The 22432-nt window shown below is 34.2% G+C and overlaps 2 protein-coding genes across 7 annotated transcripts in view; both read left to right on the plus strand.

Annotated features, from left to right (window-relative positions):
* The window catches only part of Kcc (solute carrier family 12 member kcc), a 220783-nt gene that overhangs the window by 40513 nt on the left and 157838 nt on the right, over nt 1-22432 (plus strand). The window lies entirely within an intron of this gene.
* The window catches only part of Ca-ma2d (Ca[2+] channel Muscle-specific alpha2/delta subunit), a 212722-nt gene continuing 194496 nt past the window's right edge, over nt 4207-22432 (plus strand). The window contains exon 1 of the mRNA XM_076906405.1: nt 4207-4216. The gene's annotated coding sequence lies outside the window, so the exon portion shown is untranslated. The remainder of the gene's footprint in view (nt 4217-22432) is intronic.

Here is a 22432-nt window from a genome sequence, read left to right on the forward strand (position 1 = left end):
GAGTATGCTCACCTTGGCAACGCCTAACACCCTGCCAAAGACGAGTATACTCGTCCTTGGCAGCGAATGGGTTAAGTAATCGCTATTTAGTAAGAATTGCTATTTTTGTATTACTCATTTTGGATAAATATGAGGATAATGTTAATATTGCGGTACGGGTAGGGTCACGGAACACAACCGTTAAGGTAACCTATTCGAGGCTATTTGATCTAACTGGACCCGTGATTGGGTATTTTTGGGTTTATGATATGTCAATAGCTATTGAAGTAAAACATTAAGAGGTAAACTAAGTTTTCTAGCAACCTTTTAATGCCTTATTCCCGGTTAACCAGTTAACTGTGGAATTTAGTTTCAAAAGATCAGCACTGGGTGCGGAATTAAAAACAAGCAATGGCGTGTATACACGTCGAAAGCAGGGCAAATGGTACTATCACACATTTTATGAAAAACGAGGAAGGATTACATTTTTATTCGTCAAAGAAACTAACAACTCGTTTCTGAATACGTTATTCTCGCTAAAAGCTTAAAAATTGTTAAGAAATAGTAAAATACATAAAGAAGAGAAATTGAAGGTAGCAAGAATAAACAAGAAAAATAAGAAAATAGTTTACAAAATTTCAAGCTATGTATAAGGGAACTAATGTAAAGGGAACATATTACCAAATAATGTTCTTATTACATTTTATTGAGATTTCGAATTTCTATAGTGAATAGAATTGCAATATATAATTTCTTGCAAGAATAGGCAAGAAAAATAAGAAAATAATTTACGTATTGGTAATATAAAGGGAATATACCAGCAAATAATATTCTTAATACATTTTACTGAGATTTCGAATTTTTGTAGTGAATGGTAATTTTTTATTTTGCACAACGGGTATACACGCCAAACGCACAGAAGTAGAGATTTGGTTCGACGAGTATACACGTCGAACGCACTTAACTGGTTAAGAAGCTAATCAGAAAAAGTAAGAAACAGAAATTGGGACTCTTCGAAAATAACTAATTATAAGCGATCGTAGCATAAACTTGGTTCGACTATATGTTTCGAGGACGCAACACGCTCCATCCAAACTCTTCTTCCTAATTCTCACTCTCCAAGTCCACCTCTCGCTTCTTCTATCTTTTCTCCGCCATCTATCGACACGATAGAAAGACACAAAAGAATTCCTTTTAATGCCTTAATCCCTTCTGGTTAAGAAGTTAATCAGAAAAAGAAGAAACAGAAATTGTGACTTCAAAAATAATTAATTATAAGCGATCGTAGCATAAACTTGGTGTGCAAGCAAACCTCGCATCACACACTGCAATTGCACATTAATAAAAAAGAACAGTAAATAAATTAAAAAAAAAAAGCAAATTAACCCTTTCGCATCTCATTCTCCAAGCCCAACTCTCGCTTCTTCTATCGTTTCTCCGCCATCTATCGACACGATAGAAAGACACAAAAGAATTCCTTTTAATGCCTTAATCCCTTCTGGTTAAGAAGTTAATCAGAGAAAGTAAGAAACAGAAATTGGGACTCTTCGAAAATAACTAATTATAAGCGATCGTAGCATAAACTTGGTTCGACCATATGTTTCGAGGACGGAACATGTTCGCTCGTCGAAATTTTGGACGTTTCTTAGCCAAGTCGTCGCAGTTCTCACAGTAATCGTCCTGCGTCGCGTTATCGAGTTCTCATCAAGGAACCACCGCGAAGCCTGACGAGATTAAACTCGTTAGCAGACCGTTAATAGAGACACGGCATCTTCGCACGAAGACGCGGGGCCTTGAACCGAGCTCTTCCACCTTCACCCTCGATGCACCCTTCGATAACGCTATTTAGAAACTCGTACCGTGATCTCGTCGCCCAACGCCCTTCGCCCTTCGACTTTGGCCACCTGGCGTTGGCGGAAGGTCAACTGGAGACCTCAATTTCGAAGATTTCTGAGGATACTTCGCTGTTTTTCGAATTTTCTAGCGTTCGATTTGACGCTGAGTGGATTTTAGCGACGACTGTCGTAATTTTATTGTATTTTGGGTGATCAGGATGTACGAATTATAGAAAATGGATTTTTAACATCTCTTTATTTGTATTCGTAATGCTATTAATATATTTCTGTTTGAAAATTTTGAATTCAAATTAATAATAATTGTGCAAACGGTTAATAAAAATTTTGAGACCTCAATTTCGAAGCTTTCTGAGGATACTTCGCTGTTTTTCGAATTTTCTAGCGTTCAATTTGACGCTGAGTGGATTTTAGGGACGACAGTCGTAATTTTATTGTATTTTGGGTGATCAGGATGTACGAATTATTGAAAATGGATTTTTAACATCTCTTTATTTGTATTCGTAATGCTATTAATATATTTCTGTTTGAAAATTTTGAATTCAAATTAATAATAATTGTGCAAACGGTTAATAAAAATTTTGAGACCTCAATTTCGAAGCTTTCTGAGGATATTTCGCTGTTTTTCGAATTTTCTAGCGTTCGATTTGACGCTGAGTGGATTTTAGGGACAACAATCGTGATTTTATTGTATTTGAAGTGTTTAAAATGTACGTGTTATTGAAAATGAATTTTTGACATCTCTTTATTTGTATTCGTAATGCTATTAATATATTTCTGTTTGAAAATTTTGAATTCAAATTAATAATAATTGTGCAAACGGTTAATAAAAATTTTGAGACCTCAATTTCGAAGCTTTCTGAGGATACTTCGCTGTTTTTCAAATTTTCTAGCTTTCAATTTGACGCTGAGTGGATTTTAGGGATGATAGTCGTAATTTTATTGTATTTCGGGTGTTCAGATTATTGAAAATGTACTTTTATCATCTCTTTACTTGAATTTGTGACGATATTAATATTTTTTTGTATAATGACTGTAGCTTTAGAATGCATAAGGCTAGCTTTTGACTTCAAATTAATAATAATCGTACAAACAGTCGATAAAAATTTGGACCAAGTGAAGTCGTCCCATCCTTCTTTCACGGACAGAATTCGAAGCTGAAATTTACTGTTTGCGCGAAACGCTGCATAAATTTAGCTGGGAAACAAATTGCAAAACTTCACGGTTCGAGCCTTTGACGAGAATTCCGCGAAACGGAAGTTTCGCAACAATTCTGTTCATTTGAGCAACGTCGTTGGGCATCCCGTTAATTGCACTCCCCTGTCCATCATTCGCGCAATTTCGTTAGCATCTTCGGCAAGCAAGAAGCTATAACCATAAATCTCCCTCGTGATGCCTCGAAATTAAACGTGAACGGCTGTATCCACCGTTTTCGTACACCGTTTTAAAGGGAACGTGTTCATCTAAATTGAAAAGCTCGTGTCGCGTTAACCGTTCAGACGTCAACGGGTACGTTTTAACGTGAATTTCCTTATTTTTATATTAATTTTATATATTTTTATTTTAATTATTGATATTTATTTTTATATTATTTTTATATATTTTTATTTTAATTATTGATATTTATTTTTATATTATTTTTATATTATTTTAATATTAATTATTGATATTTATTTTTATATTATTTTTATATTAGTCATTTGTCGCCCTACAATTTGAATCGTACCTGCCAGTCTCAAAATTGATTCTCATGAAAATTTTAAGATCCGTTTCTCCTGCAAGACCAATTAAATTCAGTACTGATTTCAGTTTCGATATTTACTTTGGTCTTAGTATCGGTTTCAGTTCGAATCTTGGAATCGATACCAGTTCTGGATGATATCAGCCTTAGTGAAACTTGTAGCAGTAGTCTCGGTATTAATTTTAGTATCCGATGCATTATTAATTTCAGTTTCAGGATCAGTTGTGACTTTAATATCAGTTGCAGTCTCAATATCAGTATTAGTATCTTTCTCATTTGCAAGTTCAGTCCTGGTATCAGTCTCTGTACAGTTTTCAACAATAATCCTAGTATCAATTCTAGTACTTAGTTCAGTATTGGTTTTAATTGCAGTATCAGTTGTAGTTTCAGTGTCAATTGTAATCTCAATATTAATATTTAATGTCTTTCTTAATATTAATTTCAATTATAGTCTCAGCACAGTTTTTTTACTGCTTTAGTCAGTGTTAATCTCAGTTTTGTATCAGTTGAAGTTTCAATGCCAATTGTTCTTCTAGTGTTAGTATCTTTGTCAATCTATCTTTCAGTGTCAGTATCAGATTCAACGTTAGTCTCAGAACGACTTTCAACGTTAATACTTGGTTCAGTATTAGACTCAGTTTTAGTACCATCTGCAGATTCAATGCTAGCTGTGTTAATAAGTAATCTGTATTAATATCTCTTTGAATCTTAGCTATAGTGTCAGTTTGAGTATCAGTGTATTTCTCAATCTCAGTTTCACTGTCAGTAACAATCTCAGCATTAGTATCTTTTCAATTTTACTTTGAGTATCAATATCAGTCTCAGTCACACTCTTTGCTTTCCTACTATTTATTCAGTTATACTCCCAGCTCTAGTATCGACTATAGTTTGAATCTCAGAGTACTTTCAGTAGAAGTTATTAAGTCTCAGCACAGTCTCAATTTTATCTTCAGTTTCTACGCTAGTTTCAGTCATCGTTTTTGTCAATCTAGCTCTGAATATCAGTGTTTCCTACTATTTGCTTCAGCATTACTCCTAACTTTAATATCGACTATAGTGTCAATCTCAGAGTACTTTCAATAGAAGTTATTAAGTCTCAGCACAGTCTCAATTTTATCTTCAGTTTCTATGCTAGTTTCAGTTGTAGCTTTCGTCAATCTAGCTCTGAATATTAGTCTTTTCTACTACTTGCTTCACTATTACTCTTAGCTATAATATCGACTATAGTTTCAATCTGAGAGTACTTTTAGTAGAAGTTATTAAGTCTGAACACAGTCTCAATTTTATCTTCAGTTTCTATGCTAGTTTCAATTGTCGTTTTTGTCAATCTAGCTCTGAATATCAGTCTTTCCTACTACTTGGTTCAGTATTACTCCCAGCTTTAACATCGACTATAGCTTCAATCTCAGAGTACTTTCAATAGAAGTTATTAGATCTCAACACAGTCCCAATATTATTTTCAGTTTCTATCTTAGTTTCAGTCATAGTCTTTTTCAATCTAGCTCTGAGTATCAGTCTTTCCTACTACTTGGTTCAGTATTACTCAGTTATACTCCCAGCTCTAGTATCGACTATAGTTTGAATCTCAGAGTACTTTCAGTAGAAGTAATTAACTCTCTGTACAGTTTCAATTTTATCTTCAGTTTCTATGCTAGTTTCAGTCATCTTTTTTGTTAATCTAGCTCTGAGTATTAATCTTTTTTACTAGTTGGTTCAGTATTACTCTTAACTTTAATATCGACTATAGTTTGAATCTCAGAGTACTTTCAGTAGAAGTAATTAAGTCTCAGCACAGTCTCAATTTTATCTTCAGTTTCTATGCTAGTTTCAGTCATCGTCTTTGTCAATTTAGCTCTGAGTATCAGCACCAGTCTCAGACTCGCAGTATCGTTTTAAAAAGCAGCAAATCGAAGGGACCAAGTACATAATGAAATTTCTTTGTCAATCTAGCTCTGAGTCTCAGATTCGCAGTATCGTTTTAAAAAGCAGCAAATCGAAGGGACCAAGTGCATAATGAGATTTCTTTGTCAATCTAGTTCTGAGTCTCAGACTCGCAGTATCGTTTTAAAAAGCAGCAAATCGAAGGGACCAAGTGCATAATGAAATTTCTTTGTCAGTCTAGTTCTGAGTCTCAGACTCGCAGTATCGTTTTAAAAAGCAGCAAATCGAAGGGATCAAGTGCATAATGAAATTTCTTTATCAATCTAGTTCTGAATTTCAGACTCGCAGTATCGTTTTAAAAAGCAGCAAATCGAAGGGACCAAGTGCATAATGAGATTTCTTCTGCCCTGCGTGTTTCACGGCTGGCAGAACGCGATGAAAATCAGTACGTGCACGTGAAATCTTTCGATCGTTCGAGAATAGCGGCGAAGTTCATTGTCTGCGACCTTATTCCAGCCGATATTCCGGTGCACATCAGGCCTCGACATTAACTGGAGCGCGGCACGCAATTTCTATCCTAGACCTTCGTGGCTGACGTTTTACGATCGAGCGATCCGTCGTTGCGATAATCGGCTGGAGAACGGAATTTTGTATTCTTAACTGAGACGCTACGTTTCTGTCGAAGACAATCTCTGCCAGGGTTGTTCAGCGTTTTCTGTTCTCGCTCGTCCCGTTCGCGTGCCACGGCTACGATTGTAGGCGCGTCAAGTATTGATTGCTCGAGCCTCGCGACTGCCACGGTGGTCGAATCGAAAGTGACCGCGATTTTTTTCACGTTTATTCTTTTCTTATCTTTAGTTTATTAGCTGTAGCTTCTGTAAGTATATTTTTCAGTCTGAGTCTCTAAAATCGGTCCAGAATCGGTCTCAGTCGAGATTTTTATTATTTGTCTGTCAGATTTTACTATTCTGTCAAATGTAACGTGTAATAAATGAAACATATTTTTTATTATTGTATTTTTAAGCTCGTTCTTCTTTTTTCAAAATGTGTAACTATCGATTGAATACGTCAGTTCGACCTCTCTATTTTAATATTTGATTACTTAGTCGAATGTAAAGTAGAAAAATTGAAACATATTTTTTTATTTATTTGAAACATATTTTTTATTTTTTTTTATTATGTAAAGTTATAAAAATTGAAACATATTTTTTTATTATTGTATTTTTAAGTTCATTCTTGTTTCTCAAAATATATAACTATCGATTAAATACGTCAGTCCAACCTCTCTATTTCAATATTTATCTACAGATTTGATTACTTAGTCGAATGTAAGGTATATGAATTGAAACATATTTTTTTATTATTGTATTTTTAAGCTCGTTCTTTTGTTTTCAAAATATATAACTATTAATTGAATACGTCAGTTCAACCTCTCTATTTCAGTTTTTATCTGCAGATTTGATTACTTAGTCGAATGCAAGGCATAAAAATTGAAACATTTTTTTATTATTGTATTTTTGAACTCGTTCTTGTTTTTCAAAATGTATAACTATCAATTGCATATGTCAGTTCGACTTCTCTACTTCAATATTTACCTACAGATTCGATTACTTAGTTGAATGTAAGGTATAAAAATTGGAACATATTTTTTTATTATAATTTTTTTAAACTCGTTCTTTTTTTTTCAAAATATATAACTATCGACTGAATACGTCAGTCTAACCTCTCTATTTTAATATTTATCTGCAGATTTGACTTTTACTTAGTCGAATGTAAAGTTATATAAATTGAAATATATTTTTTTATTATTGTATTTTCAAGCTCGTTCTTTTTTTCAAAATGTATAACTATAAATTGAATACGTTAGTCCTATCTGTAGATTTGATTGTTCAGTCGAATGTAACGTATAAAAATTGAAATCCATTTTTCTTTCTTATTATCCCTTTAAGCTCACCCCTATTATTTTCAATATACACCTTTAAATTGAATGTGTCAGTCTTACTCCCAATTTTGATATTTACCTGCAGATTTGGTGAAATGTAACGTATAAAAATTGAAACGCATTCTTCTTTATTATTACCTTTCTAAACCCGCCCCTATATTTTTTTCCATATATAACTTTAATTTGAATATGTCAGTCCTATTCTCAATTTCAATATTTACCTGCAGATTTTGCTATTCAGTCAAGTGTAACATAGAGAAATTGAAACATATTTTACTTTGTTACATTTTTAAAACTTGCCTCCTTTTTTAAAATAAGTACTGACGTGTACGGATTTATATTTATTATTACTTTTGTTTCACTGATAATTATCGAAACAAGTAATGCCACAAGGGTCTCAGGTTTCAAGCCAGCTTACAGAGCTTTTTCAGCTTTTCTTAACAGCAATGTGTGTCCTCTTGCTTTGTAACATATGAGACCATCCTTGACAAAGCAAATGCCACGCATAGTTCTTTGTAATACCAAACACCCCATCATGATTTTTATATCATTGTATACTATTATTACAACGATATTATATAATCTTCGTGATTACTGTTATTCACTTTTTATCTTATATTCTCATAATTAAAGCTGTTTAATGGGACACATGGATGTCCAAAAAGTAACTGCAAATCGCATTAAAAAAAATATATCCAAACAATCCAAATTGCAACAAATTTCCATAGAAATCCACAATTTAAAATACTCAGAAGGCACCTCCAAACAATCACCTCGAACAGTTCACCAAAATACTGTTTATTCCATGCTAAGACAGAAAACTCGAAAAAGTCGACCAAACTTCCACCCCGTTTGGGGTGGCCATACCATAAATACCATAAACGTACTGTTGGAAATGGGTTTTCTAAATAACTAATAGCGATTTATTTTTCTATAATGTTCTTTATTCCACGCAGTGGAAGTGACTTGTGCCTTGCACTCTCTCTAGAGAACTGAACTAAGTTGAAACATATAGAGCCAATGACCTAAAGCATCAGTTATTAATCTCTATCGCCTTTTATATAAACAAACTTTAGAAATATATATCTGAAAAGAAATGCCATCTTTTCTCATTCAAGGACAAGAGATCAATTTTTGTACAGCTAACCCTCCTATAACACGGTAGTTAGGTTCCTAGAAAATTCCGTGTTGTGTGAGACCTAGAGCTAGTACAAAAAAGGTACACAAACAACTTAATTTTTATTAAAAATATAAGTGTATGTATAACACAGCAAAAAAAAAAACAAAAAATATTATTTTAATCTAACGCAACTCTAATTTAATAAATTTTTTCGTCGTCATTGCTCAGTATAATCAACCAAGAACGTTTTTTCGGTGGAATGATATCGCCCTCACTTTCAGAACCTTTTCTTTACTTAAAGTTTTTGTATCTTCTCTCCTCTTAAAAAAATCTGTAACTGTACTTTGCTTGCTGGTTCTTACCAGGTAATTGTAAATTTCTCGATACGGAGCTAAGTTTTGCAGCTCCCTTTGGAATTTTTAAATTCTTTCAGCGGAAAGGTACCTGTGTTCAGAAGAAATATGACAAAGAAAAATGACTCGAGATTTTCAGCCAAGCTTAGGTCTTCTTGTAATTTTTTTAACGTTAAATTATTAACCGCACGATCTTTATGACAACAAACCTCGCCACGGCTGTAGAAGTACAGTGTTGTACAAAGGTTTTTGCAGTTTTCTTATCGTGTTACAGCGAAACCGGGTTGTAGGAGGATCCGCGCAATTTACGAATCGTGTTATAGCGAAACCGTGTTATGAAATACCGTGTTGTGTGAAGGCTACCTGTATTTCTTAAGGGTTGGTCCAACATGTGCATGCAGCGCGACATCGAACCGTGCACTGAAATTTCCAAAACGTCATCGAGGGACTTTGAAGGTTCCCGCAATTTATGAGTCGTTTTATAGCGAAACTGTGTTATGAGATTCCATGTTGTAGGAGGGTTTGCACAATTTATGAGTCGTTTTATAGCGAAATCGTGTTATAAGATGCCGTTTTGTAATAGAATTTGCGAAATTTACGAATCGTGTTATAGGATGCGTTTTGTAGGAGGGTTCCCGCAATTTACGAGTCGTTTTATAGCAAAACCGTGTTGTGAGATGCCGTTTTTTATGAGAGTTCCCGCAATTTATGAATCGTGTTATAGCGAAACCGTGTTATGAGATGCCGTGTTGTACGAGGGCTACCAGTATTTGGTTTCATCACATACGTAACATAGTTGCAATTACCGTAGGACTGCCTTGCGATCAATTAGAGGCACGTCTGCAAACAGATTAAGGAGAAGGCGAGAGGGTGTGGTCGAGCCACCCTGACCGACAGCGTCTTGACGTGACGTCGTCGTCGACGAGGCCCTGAACTGGTTACGAGGTTCATTGTCTGTGACCTTACCTCGCAGCCTTATTCATATAAATGCAGGCTGCCCGATTGTTAACTGCCGCCAGCCATGCAATCCATCGTCCGTGCACCCTTCTCACCCTCTTCGAGCTAACCGCCGACCTTCCACCATCGCGGTCTCGATCAATCGAATCGAGCGGCCCTCGGGGTATTTTCGTTTACGTGGGCTCTGATAACCCGCGTTGCTTAGAGGCCTCGCTTTGCTCGCGACAGTCTCGTCGCGAGGCGCAATTCTAATTTCGCGTCGACGAATCCTTACGAATTCGAAATAAATTTTGGTTTTTTTCGTCAATGATTGAGGTTGCGAATTGAATTTGGAATTTTTGATCACTCGATTTTAAATTATTCTTAAATTATTCTTAAATTATTCTTAATAAATTCAGTTGAAATGAATTTTGAAGAGTTTTCTTTAAGTAGCAGATCAGAGCTGAAGATGATAAATTTAGATCAGAAATTTCATATTTCCCAGATTAAAGAATTTAGTTTAAATAAGATTCTTTTCTTGAATTTCGTTAAAAGACAAACATATAATTCTATTCTTTTTGCCAATGATCGAAGTTGCGAACTGAACTTGGAATTTCAGATGACTTATCTTTAAATTATTCTTAATAAATTCAGTTGAAATGAATTTTGAAAGAGATGAAGATGATAAATTTAGATTAGAAACTTCGTATTTTCCAGATTAAAGAATTTAGGTCGAATAAGATCCTTTTCTCAAATTTTGTTAAAAGACAAATATATAATTTTATTTTTCTTGTCAATGATCGAGGTTGCGAACTGAACTTGGAATTTCGGATGACTTGTTTTTAAATTATTCTTAATAGATTCAGTCGAAATGAATTTTGAAAGGTTTTCTTTAGGTAGCAGATCAGAAATGAAAGTAGTAAATTTAGATTAGAAATTTCGTATTTTCCAGCTTAAAGAATTTAGTTTAAATAAGATTCTTTTCTCGAATTTTGTTAAAAAACAAATCAATTTTCATTAGGGACGAAGAAAATTCTGAATAAGAACAATAAAGTTCCAATTTTCTGCACGACAAATGTTTCTCTTTTACTAATTTTCTAAATTAGAAACATTTTACATGAATAAATTCCTACAGATTTGAATCGCATTGTTAAAAGAGACAAATAAATTTTTATTATCTCGTATTAGGGACGAAGAAAATTCTAATTAAGAGCAACAAATTTCCAATTTTTTGCACGACAAATATTTCTCTTTTACTAATTTTCTAAATTAGAAACATTTTACATGAACAAATTCCTACAGATTTGAGTCATTTTGTTAAAAGAGACAAATACATTTGTATTATCTCGTATTGGGAACAAAGAAAATTCTGAACAAGAACAACAAATTTCCAATTTTGAGCACGACAAATATTCTTCTTTTACTAATTTTCTAAATTAGAAACATTTAACATGAACAAATTCCTACAAATTTGAACCGCACACCACTTCCGTTCGAAGTTTATCGAAACGGATCGCGAAGGCTGCGAAACGCCTGCAAGTAGAACCCATTGGAAGATAAGTAAAACTGGTGAAAACAGGAATTACCCGGTGAATTTTATCGTCGAATCTCTCGGAACTTTTATCTTGGTAAAGTAAACCCTGTGATTAAGTAGTCCTTGTAGTCGACGCTCTTAGCACGAGTTCGGTAAAAAGCGTCTCGCTTAGATTCGCGTGTAAGCTGTAACGTAGTCTGCTACGCGAGGGGAAGTCGTAATTGTCCTAATTAAATTCGCGACACCGATGCTTTCGTGGCGAAGTTTTAATGAAACGTTCGCGGGGCTTTACGGAAGAGGAGACGCCGTTTCCGGTGGGACCAGTCGACGTCTCTGTCTCCGCCATTTTTTCTCGACGATTAACAAGATTCTAATCCATTCTCGATCCATCGTGGATCATGGAATACCATTAAGTAAATTTTAATTCAAAGGAATAATTCGTAATTTTAATAATTATTTCTATTAATAATAATTTTAGTAATAATTTTTTTTAATAATTAATTCGTAGTTTAACAATGATAATAATGCAATGAATAACTTAATAATAATAATAATTAGTGGAACAGTAAATGATTGAGAATAGTTTTTCTCGACGATTAACAAGATTCTAATCCATTCTCGATCCATCGTGGAACATGGAATACCATTACGTAAATTTAAATTTAAAGGAATAATTCGTAATTTTAATAATAATTTCTATTAATAATAATTTTAATAATTTTTTTAAATAATTAATTCGTAGTTTAACAGTGATAATAATACAATTAATAAGTTGATAATAATAATAATTAATGGAACAGTAAATTGAGAATAGTATTGAGATTAGTAACAGAAATATATTTTAATTATAGTTAATTTTGTTCAAGTATGCAAGTTGAGTCTTCTAATCTAGATTAATCGAAATTTAATTTTAAGTTATTTGGTTTCTGAAGGAAATTTTGCAACGATAATTGATTGGTATCCAGTGAGGCATTTTTTATATTTATTATGTTTAATTTACGTAATGTAATGTAGCAATATTTTTAATGCTAGAATTGTTGGTGGATATAAAATATTACTTAACATTGTGGAAATCAGAATTAAAAATGATATCTTTTAGAAAACTAGTATCGTATGGCAAAACTATAAAGTTTGCAGACAAAAATTATAAATTAGTCACACTTTTTACAACATTAATAATTCTAATATTAATTATAGTACTACATAATGCAATCAGTTTAATATAATAAATCATTTCTGATAATCATATAAATTGCTTGTGACTCTAAAAAAATAAATAAATAACGAAGAAGATAATAAAAAAATAATAATATATAAGAATAATATTAAAAATAAATAAGAATGAAAAGTGATAATTCCTCATCAAAACAGGAGAAGGGGTGGTTTGAATCTGAATTTTTTTTTTCTTCTTCAAAATGTTCTCCACTTCACATACATTTTCAACAAATTACTTTCAAGCTCTCTCTCTATATTTTCATTTCTCTTCTTAATTTCTCGTCTCTCGCGAACGTTTATGCACATACCTACGAATTCCTATACCCCCTGTTTCAGTTTGTCTCACGCTTATTCAACCATTTCTAGAAGACACGTTCCCGGAACCTTTGATCGGTCGTTCAACTCTCTGTACCGTGTGCTTCGTTCGAATACTGGGTTTTCATACTGTTATGAGATTATTATCTGAGCGGAACGTTCCTTATTTGCAAAAGAAACGCCATTGTGTCTACGGTAAATCATTGGAAATATTAATGTCAATTTATTATGTACATATGACATAGTTATTTTACACAGATATTCATAAATATTAATGTCAATTTATAATGTACATATGTACATTGCGTTTGACAAGATCTGTGTGTTCATTGTACACTGTATTTTATTGACATAGATATTTTTCACAGATAGTCACATGCAATTGGTAACAAAAATATGTGAGCAACATATTACTTTTATTTTTAATAAATTATACATTTTACTTGACACTTGTATAAATATTAGAAAACTAGAATTGTTGGAGTTATTAATATTAGTGAAAGGGTTGAGTAAAAATGTATTTTGTTGTTATAAAGTTATTGGAACACTGTATAAGTTTAAGATAAGAAGTTAACATTATAATTTTTTTTTGCTAATTTATAATATTTATATGAATCTCATTTTAATTAAATAATATTATCGACGCTAATACTGTTGCTTTTGTATTATATTGTATAATGAGATTTTTGTTTGTTTTTCAATGCTTATTTTATTTCGCAACTTTTGTAAAAGATTGATATATTAATTTTGATTACTTTTTCGTTATCAATTGCATATTCGTGCAAAATTAGAATAAAAACAACGTTAACATCCGAATCTATCCGTGTCACGAAACGAATAAATCCTGATCACAGAAAAAAAAACGCGAACATTAAATTAAAATACTATCTTCATAAATATCTGCAAAACTTTCAATGCAAACCACTATATTCAAACTAAAAGAGCCATTGATACATCTTTCCCTCATTTATCAACCAAACAGTAACCCAAATCGCCCTAATAAAATATTAATCACACTCCTACAAACCTACTCTGACCAAATCTAATAACCAATGCTCTGAAAATCATCTAAAAACTCGCCAGCCTCAACCACCCCTTCTCGAACTCTCATAATTAACTGTCAGATCCACAAGTAACTAATTTAACGATCAGAAAAACCCGTTCAACCACCTCCTCGTACCCTCGCAATTTTACAACCCCCAAATCATTCACCCAAGCGTCCTCCACGTCTCGAACTACCCCCAGTCGGTTCGATGAACGAAAAAGAGGGGTGAGAAGCGACAGAGGTGCAAAGAAAACTGTTATACGCGTACTTATTAAAACAAACCACGAATTTAAATATAAAAAAATTCTGTTCTTTGATTGTTGGCAGCGCGTGTCGCGAGAAAAACACTCTAGTTTGTCTATGCAAGGCGCTCCTCGAGAATTTCGACGCACGAACGAGAATAATGGATGGCGCTGGCACACCTGGCGCTTATGTGAAACGGCCTTCCGGTGGCCGTCTCGTTGCCCCCTCTTTTGACTGTCCTCAGCGTTGCATCCATCATTCCATCGGGAACCGTTTCTTTACGGACGCGAAACCTTCAGCTGCGACTCGCGATCGTTTGTCATCTTTAATACTAGTCGACTGTCGCGGACGGTCAGATAAATCTCGCATTTTTTTGTCGTTCTAGACGTACGTTGCCTTCCAGATGCAATTGCAGAGGAGGAAGAACGTTCGTTGCAAATGTTGTTCGACTGAAGAGAATTTTTTTTAGCTCGCAATTATTAAATGCAAATTATTATTAAATGCAATTTTAGTGTTTAATTGATGTCTTGTTTTTCTTGGTTTTGGCATTGAGAGAGTCAGATACTGCAATTGTGAATTCTAGACGTTTGCTACCTTCCAGATGCAATTGCAGAGGAGGAAGAACGTTCGTTGCAAATGTTGTTCGACTGAAGAGAATTTTTTTTAGCTCGTGGTTTAAATGCAATTTTAGTGTTTAATTGATGTCTTGTTCTTCTTGGTTTTGGCATTGAGAGAGTCAGATACTGCAATTGTGAATTCTAGACGTTTGCTACCTTCCAGATGCAATTGCAGAGGAGAAAGAATGTTAGTTGCAAATGTTGTTCGATTGAAGAGAATTTCTTTTAGCTCGTGGTTTAAATGCAATTTTAGCGTTTAATTGATGTCTCGTACTCTTTGGTTTTAGTATTGAGAGAGTCAGATACTGCAATTGTGAATTCTAGACGTTTGCTACCTTCCAGATGCAATTGCATAGGAGAAAGAATGTTAGTTGCAAATGTTGTTCGATTGAAGAGAATTTTTTTTAGCTCGCGGTTTAAATGCAATTTTAGTGTTTAATTGATGTCTCGTACTCTTTGGTTTTAGTATTGAGAGAGTCAGATACTGCAATTGTGAATTCTAGGCGTTCGTTACCTTCCAAATGCAATTGCAGAGGAGGAAGAATGTTCGTTGCGACTGTTGTTCGTCAGAAAAGAATTTTTTGTGGTGTAACGTGGATTTCTTTTTAGCTCGCAGTTTAAATGCAATTTTAGTTTTTAATTGATGTCTTGTACTTCTTGGTTTTAGCATTAAGAAAGTCAGTTACTGCAGTTGTGAATAATATAATTGTATGTAGTGTAGGGGTGATCTAGCAGAACAAAGCAAAAGTACTGCATATTTCACTTGGGTTGGTGGATCTTGGTTTTTGTCGTCTTTTGTTGTCGCTGGAATTTAGGAAATGATGTGTGGGGTAACTTGGAATTTTTTGTTTTGGGATTCTCATTAATTTGAAGGAATAATCATAAAATATAAACAATTGTTTACAATTGATATTTTCTAACTTGAAAAATTGGAAGATTTAGTTGAAAAAATTTGAAAAAGATTCTGATTATTTTTAATCCATTTCTTAAACGATACTTTTAAAGTATCATTTCGATCAAGCTCGTACCATAAATCTCGTTTCTCGCTACTTTTCATCGCCTCTGGCTCGTCTTTTCAAAAAACAAGTGTTATTGCCTCTCTAAAGCTAATTCAGAATCGTTCAAATATCTTTTACACAGTTTTCATTATTTTCAAAAAGTAATTTTAACTTCCAGTATACAAACTCGCAAGCTTTCGCGATAAATCTTATTCCTCGCCATTAACCATGAAAGAAGGAACCCGAGAAGAAGCAGTTGCATTTGTTTACATGAAACTAACTACGAACTAATTTTAAATCCATTGCATTTGTTTACATGAAACTAATTTCAAATCCATTCGATTTTCCTTTACTCTCAACAAGCAATCTTAAAACGTATTCGATAACCGAGCTTTCAACCTTTCGAAACTGGTCGCAGAAACGATTCGTCATTCCTGTGAAACTTGGCGAGTCGAGAAATCGCCAAGGATGGCGGATCGATTCGAACTAAGACACTCGAAAACTCTTTAGCGAAAGTATGTCTCGCGATGCGTCTTCGCAAGCATTGTTGTTCGCAAGATTCGATCGAACACGGGAATTAGAGTGGAATCGAAGGCAGCTCGCGCGAGTTTAAATACCAACAAGTTTCGTGTCCCAACGAAACCTGTCGCGCGACATGGTTCTCCATAATGGCGTCCAGCGCAACTTTTCTGTCCGCCTCGAGGATTTTTTTTTTTTCGTGCTGGGATCGACGAAACTTTGCGCCACGCTCGAACTGGCCGCGATCGAAGTTGCCGACGGCTGGACATTCCTCCGGATATTAAAATTGAATTGTCGTCCGCCTGGTTGAAATTCAATTCGCTCGCGGAAACTCGGGAATTCATTTTACGGCGACGAACGGTTGCCATTGCGATAAGTGAATTTCAAGTTTAAAGGGGCGTCCAGTTTTGGAATTTGTATGATTTAAGCAATACCTCGTCTTTCATTGATCATTCGTAGCGCTGCCATTATCGTAATTAAAAATTGAAAGAATTTTGTACAGATTATCTAAGGTTGTGAATGTTAAGTACTTTCAGTTTTTCAGAATTTTTTATATATAATTATTATAGTAGTTTTTATATGTTTATGTTAATGATAATGTAACTATAAAATTTTATTATTTGTGTTATGTGGAAGATTGAATTTTTTTAATTGAATTTCAACTCTGCGACAATAAGATAATCTTGAAAATTTGTTTTTTAAAAAACTTTGGTCTTCAACAGTTCTATAATTATCTATAATATTATCTATAATAAATTAGATCGTCCATAGAACTTAAAAGGGAAAAAGAATAGTCAACCTTTATATCTTCCCTATTTACGTGTCTACATAAAATCTTATTCACACGTTTAATACACGTTTCAACTTCCATTACAATTATCAGCAATTAAAGTATTCCACTTCGTTCTAACAGAATTCAACCAATATTTACAAAAAACAAGTATTATCACAAATACAAAGAGTAGAAATTTCTGAAATTACAAAAGTCTAAAAAAAATCATTCGTTTCCTAAAACCACTCGAACTTCTCAAACATTTCTCTATATCATTAACACTTTTCACAATCACCATTTTCACTCATCAAATCATCAGTTCTATTCAAACGAAACACCCTGCATGCAACGCATCGTTGCAACAATTAATAAAAAAAAAGAACAAACCATCGATGCACAGAACATAACATAAAAAAAACTGAAGTAAACATCAAAGGGAACTTCCGCTCTAAGCCAGAGGACAACCGTTCAACCAGTAGCGAGCAAGGTTGAACAAAAGTCGAAGGAGGGGACAGAGCGCGCGATTGCTACAGTCTCGAGGCTGTATTTCAGAACGGACGCTCCTAAGAGGATTGCTCGCGATAAAAGGATTCTCCGTCCCGTGGTGTACAACTAGAAATAAATAGATTCGTTTAACGGCTCCCAGTTCGATCCTCCTCCGTCGTCCTTTGTCCAGCCTGTCGCGTGCCGCCCAGTTATCGGTTGGCTCGTAAAAACGGGAAACGGAAACCGCGCGGTTTGCCCATCGAGCGTCGTTGAATTATCGCAGCGATAAATCGCGCGCGTGTTTCTCTTTCTGAAGTCGTCAACCGTTCGATGTTAAATTTCCGGCTGGTGGGGTGAATGGCGTGTCGCGCAACGTTCGTTTCAAAGGATAAAATTGGTGGGTGGGCGCGATCCGTTCCGGCTGATCGATCATCTCGAATTGGTGGCGGTGGTCACCCTATCTGGCCACGATTACACGATCGACCCTTGCTAGCTGGGCCACATTCGACACGCAGTTGCGACGACCCTGAACATTGAGGGCAACCTACAGCGATTAATGCGGAAACTAATTCTTTTGTGTCTTTCTATCGTGTCGATAGATGGCGGAGACAAGATAGAAAAAGCGAGAGTTGGGCTTAGAGAGTGAGAGTCAGGAAGAAGAGTTTGGCTCGCTTATAATTAGTTGTTTTCGAAGAGTCTCAATTTCTGTTTCCTGCTTTTTCCGATTAACTTCTTAAATAGAAGGGATTAAGGCATTAAAAGGAATTCTTTTGTGTCTTTCTATCGTGTCAATAGATGGCGGAGAAAAGATAGAAAAAGCGAGAGTTGGGCTTAGAGAGTGAGAGTCAGGAAGAAGAGTTTGGCTATGGTCGCTTATAATTAGCTATTTTTTAAGAGTCTCAATTTCTGTTTCCTGCTTTTTCCGATTAACTTCTTAAATATAAGGGATTAAGGCATTAAAAGGAATTCTTTTGTGTCTTTCTATCGTGTCGATAGATGGCGGAGAAAAGATGGAAGAAGCGAGAGTTGGACTTAGAGAGTGAGAATTAGGAAGAAGAGTTTGGATAGAGCGTGCTTGAAACATATAGTCAAACCAAGTTTATGCTACGATCGCTTATAATTAGTTATTTTTGAAGAATCCCAATTCCTTTTCCTGATTAACTTCTTAACCAGGATTAAGGCATTAAAAGGAATTCTTTTGTGTATTTCTATCGTATCGAAAGATGGCGGAGAAAAGATAGAAGAAGCGAGAGTTGGACTTAGAGAGTGAGAATTAGGAAGAAGAGTTTGGATAGAGCGTGTTCCGTCCTCGAAACATTGGTTCAAATTAAGTTTATGCTACGATCGCATATAATTAACTATTTTTGAAGAATCCCAATTTCTCTTTCTCCTTTTTCTGATTAACTTCTTAAACAGAAGGGATTAAAGCATTAAAAGGAATTCTTTTGTGTCTTTCTATCGTGTCGATAGATGGCGGAGAAAAGATAGAAGAAGCGAGAGTTGGGCTTGAAGAGTGAGATGCGAAAGGGTTAATTTGCTTTTTTTTTAATTTATTTACTGTTCTTTTTTATTAATGTGCAATTGCAGTGTGTGATGCAAAATTATTAGTCAAATCAAGTTTATGCTACGATCGCTTCTAATTAATAATTTTTGAAGAGTCCCAATTTCTGCTTCTTACTTTTTCTGATTAACTTCTTAAACAGAAGGGATTAAGGCATTAAAAGGAATTCTTTTGCGTCTTTCTATCGTGTCGACAGATGACGGAGAAAAGATAGAAGAAGCGAGAGTTGGGCTTAGAGAGTGAAAGTTAGGAAGAAGAGTTTGGATAGAGTGATTGTAATTATTTAGTGAGTGGTGGAGCAATTTTTAATTTTTTGGTTTGGAATTCTTAGGAGTAATTGTTATTTTGATGTCTGGAGGGATGTAGGTTTTATTTGTGGGGATTGAAAGTTTTATTTATAGCTCAGAATGCGACTGAGCCTATAAGCGACCTCGCCATAAATGTTCGAGTCTGTTATCGCCAGATCGCAATCTCACGGATTTAATAAATGTACAAATGTTGACGCGCATAAATGAAAATGAAAGTGATCATATAGTGCAACAAATATATACGATTCTTTTCAATAAACGGTTACTGAATTTTTCGAATCAAATCTCTACGTTTTTCGTAATCAAAAGATTATCAATTGTCATTAGAAAAAGTTGCACTGGTTTTATTGTAAATTGAATTTTTAAATTAGCTTGTTTCTTTTTATTGTAAAAGTTGAGAAACTTTAATGGTCACACGTGACAGTAAGAATATCGACGATTAAAGTATTTCTGCTTCTTTCAATAGAAAACGTGTAATAGATATTGATAAAATAGCACTATAAATGCAAAAGACGATTATTTTTTAAATTACAAAAAACTTACCTACATAAGTGTATGGAAAATTATACGAACCAATCAATTTGATTGTTTCAGTAATTCTAGCGTTAAATATTCTACTGTTATTAAAATCAAGCCAAAGAAAAATAATTTGATGAATAATTGTACTGTGCATTTTGTTCTGTTATAAATTTGTTTATGATTACATTCAGTTTCTGCGAATGAGACTAACAATCTTCTAATTTTTATTATATATATTATTATATTATTATATATATATATATATTTATTATATATATTATTATTATTTTATAATAAAATATAGAAGGTTGATTTATTAAATATGTTGACAGCAATACTGAAACAATATTTCTATTAAAAAAATACGAAGAAAGTACAATTTTCATGAGTCAAATCGCGCTACGATTAAGATCAATTTAAGATGCTACTCGTTCAGTCGCTAACCAACTATTACACTGTTCTTTTCACCAGATCGAAATATTAATCGCGAAATATTAGTTTTTAGCAAACGAAACTTGTGAGGAGGTTCTTCGTTTGACATTCGTTCAAATAGAGAATGCAAATATATGGATGCGTTCCTTACAGACGAAGGGTGGGAACTGAAATGAGTTTCTACAAGAAAAGTTTTCCAGTCCAAGTGCTGCATACAGATTTACCATTTCTGGAATACTTCAGAATAAGTGACGTTGTATAAATTGGCTATAATATACATTTAGATACTTCTTAACTCACGTTTCACCTACTTTTTCGAACTCTTACACCAGGACATCAGCGACACATCCCTTTAGCGCCATTAATTACCTTTAACAGCCCTTCGCGTATGCTCAGCCACCCACTTAAAGCACCAATCAGGCCATAAAGAGGATCACAAGCGTTTCCATATTACGCAGTCAAGGCTCAGTCAACGAGCACACGAAAATCACCCCTTAACCAGTTAACTGTGGAATTTGGTTTCAAAAGACCGCCTCAGGGTGCGGAATTAAAAACAAGTAACGACGTGTATACACGTCGAACGCAGGGCAAATGGTACTATTACACATTTTGCGAAAAACGAGGAAGGATTACATTTTTATTCGTCAAAGAAACTAACCATTCGTTTCTGAATACGTTATTCTTACTAAAAGCTTAAAAATTGTTAAAAAATAATAAAATACATAAACAAGAAAAATTGAAGATAGCAAGAATAAACAAGAAAAATAAGAAAATAGTTTAGAAAATTTCAAGTTATGTATATAAGAAGAACATATCACCAAATAATATTTTTAATACATTTTACTGAGATTTCGAATTTTTGTAGTGAATGGTAATTTTTTATTTTACACGACTATACACGCCAAACGCATAGCAATAGAGATTTGATTCGACGAGTATACACGTCGAACGCACTTAACTGGTTAAATCATAATCGATGCTAATCGAAACTTACACAGATCCACTGTCGATTGATCCAAGTGTCGCGTAGTCCACACTGATTTCATAGTAAACGTTGATTTAACCTTGAAGGGTGCGATTTAACCCTCGACACCCCACGTGCTCTGAAAATGTTTCTCGTTGCAATTATTAACGAAAGTAGAATCGTGGCGTGTGTTTTTGTGGCACGTGTGCGAGTATTGCTTCTGGATGGAGCTTGTTTGTCGAACAAGATGGCGAACTACCCCCTCGATAGGCTCGAAATGTCTGGGAAAACAACGTCGTTGTTGCTTCTGTTTTTCTGCTTCGTCTTCTTGGTTCAGATTTTCTGTTTGAATCTGGATTTAATTTATTTTTGCATCTAGATTTCTGTTGGGTGATTTTGAACGTAAAAGGACTGTTTTGTAAATAATTTTTTAGGACTTTTAAGTGATAGAGTTTGATGTTTGAAATTCTTCTCCTTTTCTTGAAGAATTTCAGATAAAAATTTATTTTATAAAATATTTTTTAGAGGTTTTAATAAGTTGATATACTCGAATTTTTCTAGAAATTTTAAAAGATAAGGTTTCATATACGAAATTTGCATTTCTCTTGGAAAATTTCAGATAACGATGAATTATTTTGCATACAATTTTTTACAATTTTCAAACGATGAAGGATTGTCTTATAAAAATATATTCAAACATTTGCATAGACAGCATTTGCCATTTAAAAGTCGTCGATAAAGAATTATTTTGCAGAACATTTTATAGCAATGTGAATATCTCAAATTCGTTCGACTAAAAATTTCAGATATCCATTAAGAAATAAAAAGAGCAGAAGAATGACTTGGCAGAAAATATTTTTTCGTCGCTGAATACAGTTTCGTAAATTTCGCCGTGTGACATACTCGTTCGATTAATCATTCGAGATTTCTATTGGGAAATGAAGAAAGAACGAAATGGATTCCTGAAAGATATTGCTTCCTTTCCGAATAAAGTTTGGCGAACTTCTCTGTTTGACGTATCGATTCGACATTAAGGATTCGAGATTTCTATCGAGAGCTGAGAAAAAGATGAGGGAAACGGATTTTTAGAGCATATCGC

This window comes from Xylocopa sonorina, chromosome 13 (assembly GCF_050948175.1).
Source record: "Xylocopa sonorina isolate GNS202 chromosome 13, iyXylSono1_principal, whole genome shotgun sequence".
In the NCBI taxonomy this organism is placed as follows: domain Eukaryota; kingdom Metazoa; phylum Arthropoda; class Insecta; order Hymenoptera; family Apidae; genus Xylocopa; species Xylocopa sonorina.